This window comes from Tachyglossus aculeatus, chromosome 16 (genome assembly GCF_015852505.1).
Source record: "Tachyglossus aculeatus isolate mTacAcu1 chromosome 16, mTacAcu1.pri, whole genome shotgun sequence".
Lineage (NCBI taxonomy): Eukaryota > Metazoa > Chordata > Mammalia > Monotremata > Tachyglossidae > Tachyglossus > Tachyglossus aculeatus.
The window spans coordinates 34,411,458-34,416,601 of record NC_052081.1 but is presented as its reverse complement, the minus strand read 5'-3'; the positions used below and the strand labels follow the sequence as shown (position 1 = coordinate 34,416,601).

At 45.6% G+C, this 5,144-nt stretch overlaps 1 long non-coding RNA gene across 1 annotated transcript; it reads right to left on the bottom strand.

Moving 5' to 3' along the window:
• Positions 1-621: 621 nt before the first annotated feature.
• LOC119937992 lies at positions 622-4,200 on the bottom strand. The gene is made up of 3 exons (XR_005454319.1): positions 4,097-4,200; positions 2,123-2,174; positions 622-707 (listed from the first exon to the last, which is right to left on the bottom strand). It is a non-coding gene; the product is annotated as an uncharacterized LOC119937992 (long non-coding RNA).
• Positions 4,201-5,144: the final 944 nt, after the last annotated feature.

Genomic DNA, 5,144 nt, shown 5'->3' with positions numbered 1-5,144 from the left:
TTCCCTCTCTTCCTTCCCCATCACACACCTGAAAGAGACAAAGCACCAGACATCATGAAAAGATTGTTTCTGCCTGTTTCCAGGAGTTACGTTCAGCTCAGGTTAGAAAGAGTGTCGCTTAATGGATAGAGCACAGGGCTGGGAGGCAGAAAGACCGGGGTTCTAATTCTGGGTCTGCCACTTATCTGCTGTGTGACCCTGGGCAAATCACTTAATCCCCATTTTACAGATGAGGTAAATGAGGCACAGAGAAGTTGAATCAGTAAGTCCCATGCAGGACATGAACAGTGTCCAACCCGATTAGCTTCTATCTACCCCAGTGTTCACTACAGTGCTGGGCACATAGTAAGTGCTTAACAAATGCTATTTTTTTAAAAAGAAAGGAGGCTCTCTAACAACTGTCAAACAAGCTACAGTTATTTCTCTCATCCACCGCCCTCCAGGTACCGGCAGCATTTCGTCCTGCCTGTTTCCTCTGCAGCTTAGAAAAAATTAAGGCTGAGAAGGGCAGGGCCTCTATTTTCTCAAAACTAAGGTCCCAAACAGAAGACAAAGAACAGGGGTTGAAAACAGTTATTCTGGCTTGGTACTGAATTAAAAATAACCTCGATTCTTTATCCTCACCTCTTTATGGCAGCTTATTGTAAAGTCAAATGCAGGAGCTATGAGGCAGCATGGTAGATGATACTAAATCCCATCCTTACAGTCTGGAAGAAAAAAGGAGACAAGTCATCCTGGTCAAGCAGAAATGCATTCCTGGTGACTTGGGAAGGAACATAATGTTCTTCTGCTCTGTGTTTTCTGGACTATTTCCTGGGTTTCTTCACTGACTCCTCTTGGCCTTGTCCTCTCAGGGATGTTCAGTAGTTTCTCCACATCACCTAAGCACCAGTTAGCAGCTGGTCAGCATGTGTTATGGCACTATGGGGCAATAAGCTACCCTAACTCCTCTTGAAGATGGAAACAGTGCAAAGGAGACTATCCATTCCTACTTCTGTTTGGTGTATTGCTGAGCACCCACATCTCGCTCTAAGATGGATGTGGTGAATTTGTTAGAGCCACTGGCCCTACCTGTGAGTAGAACAAGATGAAGAAGGGGGTGGAATTGAACAAATTCTCTTTTACGGGAAGCACACCTCATAATTCCTGCCTAGGGAACGGTATTTTCATTAAGTTTGTTTGTGTCAGTGAGTGAGCCAGTGACGAATGGGAAAACTGGTTTGGAGGAAATGAACTTCGAACCTGCATCCACTTCTCCCACCAAATCACAAACCTTTTGAAACTCTTCCCATTGCTTTTTATTGCTTTTTTAATATCTGTATGATTTAATTTTGCATGGCCCAGGTGGAAGAAGCACGAGGTGGACATTTCTTTATAGAGCTATGAGGGATGGCTCAATACTTCATACGATTGAGCTGGGTAGAGAGTAAGTCAGGTTCTGAATCAAGTTTATGCCCCAGGGCTGGCCATTCTCCAGCAGAGAGAAAAGCATTTCTCCATCCCATTCTATCCTCATCATTCCAGTGGTGCTAGTTGGGTCTCACTGGGATGAGTTCCACTTGCTTCTCTGGGTTGGTGTCAGTGATGCTTGGAGGATTTCCTCACAAATTGCTCAATTCCAAGTGGTTGCTGGCCTTCAGCTCATGGAAACCATTTGGTTTAAAAATAAACAATGGAAAGGAAGGCTGTTTCCCCACCCTTTGTATGCAATTATGACACCTTATCCTCCATGGCTGAAAAGACCTATACCTAACCTGGAAGCCATTCCTTAGGAAACATAGAGCTCCTCTCCTGTAGAGTTTGCCATATGCAGTAACGCTTGCTAATGTGTCTCTTGGTCTCTTCACTTTCCCAAAGGGAGCTGAAAATTCTGAGGGAGCCACCCAGGTGACAGAAAGGTCTGCTGGGCTCCCAGAAACGACTCTGGCTTTTGAATCTTTCATCCCCAGCTCTGCCTCGTCTCCACAGACCTGCAAGAACCCTCTGACCCAACAGCTACAGGGCATTAGGGTAAATAGGGTACTTAACAATTTCTTATAATACCATAATACTTATGATAACAATGAGTTATAAATACCACATAATAACTGTGATATTTGTTAAGCACTTACTATGCACCAACCATTGTGCTGGGTACAGGATGATCAGATCAGATGCTGTGTCTTTCTCAAAGTCTATGGGAGAGAGAAAATGAGTAGTTAATGCCCGTTTTACAGATGAGCAAACAGGCACAGAAGAATTAAATGATCTGTCCAAGGTCAAACACTAGGCAGGGGGGCAGAGCTGAGCCTGTTGGACCGTTGAGCGGAACCGGGAACTGGTGCCATTGGTGCGGCCCCCCGGACCAGGGGAGGTGGCCTGTTGGAGCTGGGACTGCTGCCCGTATACAGAGTGGTATTTCCTCTTTGAAAAAGAGTCCACTGATGGTGAAGTTCCTCTGTGAGTGTGTGTGTGGGTGAAAAGGCCAATGCAGGATCCACAATGGGCACACAAAAAGGTTGTCCCTTTTGTGATGTTGTACATAATGGTTGTGGCTTGGCGCTCCCTTGTCTCTCTGCCTGAGAAGCTTTAGTTTCAAGGGAGCTGGAGGGCAGGGTGAGGCCTCCTTAGCCATGGTGCAGCTCTGTTGATCATCATCATCATCAATCGTATTTATTGAGCGCTTACTATGTGCAGAGCACTGTACTAAGCGCTTGGGAAGTACAAATTGGCAACATATAGAGACAGTCCCTACCCAACAGTGGGCTCACAGTCTAAAAGGGGGAGACAGAGAACAAAACCAAACATACAAATAAAATAAATAGGATAGATATGTACAAGTAAAATAAATAAATAGAGTAATAAATATGATATGTACATCAACCTGTTGATGACTCCAGGCACTGTCCTATCCCCGCCTGGAACACAGTTAAGCCCTGCACACTGTTGGGCAGTGTTATCTACAGGGAAGCTCTACATAGCATTGCAGAACCCCGGCCCTCTGCAAAAGCCCTAGTGGGCGCATACCTCCACCTGTCCCCTCTCCCCCTACCTGCCACCCAGTTCTTCCACACTCCTTCTCCCCAGACCTGCAGGCTTTTAACTTGTGATAATGTTAAGCTTCTGTCTAAATTGCAGAGAGGGGCTCTGTGGTCTAGTAGGCCGTGGGCAGACAGGCGGTGAGATCCAGTCAAGAAGCTTGAGCTTAGAACTGTCGATTTGCTTGTCACCACTCTATCTTTCAGGATTTTGGTGAAGTCACCAGGGAAGCTGATAAGTGTCTCTATAAACAGTGTACCTGATTCTTTTATTGCTAAAATTAAAAAAACCCACCCTTCCAGAAGCTTTTAGATTGATTCTGGATTTTGTGGGCTTCTCTCATGGCAACTGGAGGCTTTTGAAGGGGGAGGGAGAGAAGGGGTTGGGGAAATAAATTAATCTTTGTCAATTACTCAGCTCTGTTTGACACATTCCCATTTTAACCTGTCAACTCCAGCATCTTCACAATGGGGGGAAAATGCCAGTGGTTTCCCCCAACAGTTGTTCTATTTATAATGGTAACAAGGCACCATGGAGCAGCATGCTCAGCAGCAGCTAATCATCCTGTGCTATGCTATGTATGCCTGGTGCCTAGTTAGCAGCTGGTTGGCCAGCTGAGTGAGGCATGGGACTGATCAGGAACAGGGGAGAGGGAAGGACTCCACTGGCCCTTGGGACCCCTCTGTGTCCTCACCAAGATGCTGATGGCCCCTTTCAGGGCATCTAAACTCGTCTCCTCCCATCACTATTTAATGGGTTGTGCTAATTGAAATGGTCTTCCCATTATTATTCTTTGCATCTGACCAAGACAGATCTCTTATTCTAACCAGGAGGCAAATCTGAAAATGGCAAAAGGTATGGATAGCAAGCTCATCATCATAAAAGGAGGTGGTCTTTTCATGCACCCTTGGTGAATGGGATTATCAGTTCACATAGCTCTTTTGGGCCACATTGTCTCTGAACACACAGAAAGCTCTGTTTTTCTATCTTTGCACACAGCCCCCCAAACTTTTAATTCAAGGAAAGAATCAGAAACTGCCACTGCTTCAGGAAGGGGTGCCCGTGGAGGACCACTTACTTCTTGTTGCTGAGTTGAACCCACATCCTAAGTGTGATTTTCAAAGTGTTGTCTCTCCATCCACGGTGTCCTAGCTGTGCAATCTTCTCCCTCTGCAGTCTCAGGGGCCACCAATTTTGCCACAGTGTATCTGTTAAAGGGACAGAGGGACCCGAAGGAGAACATTTCCTAGACTTGGTATTTTGGCATCTCAAATGACTCAATAGGTCTATCCACTTCAGGCCTTTCTAATTCACAGAGATATCAGGTGAGGGGAACCTAAGAAAGGCCATAATTGGGTCAAACCATTGATCCTGTCTTTGACAGAAGGATGCTTAAAGGACAGGATGATTTATGGATCCCCTCCTTGACATCCCTGCTCAGAGTTAGGAATGTACCATCCTAATTACCAACTGCCCCTCTCCATTCCTTACTTTCCATCTGATAGAGATGGAGAGTTAGGCGTGTTTGGTCTTTTCCTCAGTGCTCTTTTGTTGTCTTTGTGACTCAGAGTCTTGATGGGACTGATTGGATTTTCTCAGCCAATGCCAGGGTCAAAATAGTACCAACTCTGCTCTTTCAGTTTAGCTTCTCTAGTCAGAAATGAGCAGAGCAGAACTTTCAGGAAGATCATAACGTCAAGTCAAAAATAGTATTTGTTAAGCACCTAGTATCTGCCAACCCCTAAGAGAAGCAGCATGGCCTAGTGGATAGGACACAGGCCTGGGATTCAGAAGGACCTGGGTTCTAATCCCAGATCTGCCACTTGTCTGCTGGGTGACCTTGGGCAAGCCACTTAACTTTTCGGTGCTTCAGTTACCTCATCTGTAAAATGGGGATGAGGACTATGAGCCCTATGTGGGACTTGGACTCTATCTACCCAGCACTTAGAGCAGTGCTTGGCACAGAATAACTGCTTAACAAATATCATCAAAAAAAATCACTGTATTAAGCACTGGGGTAGATAGAGAATAATGCAGATTAGCCACAGCCCTCCTCCCATAGAGGGTTCACAGTCTCGGGGGGAGGAAGACTAGGTATGGAATCCCCATTTCACAGATGAGAAAAC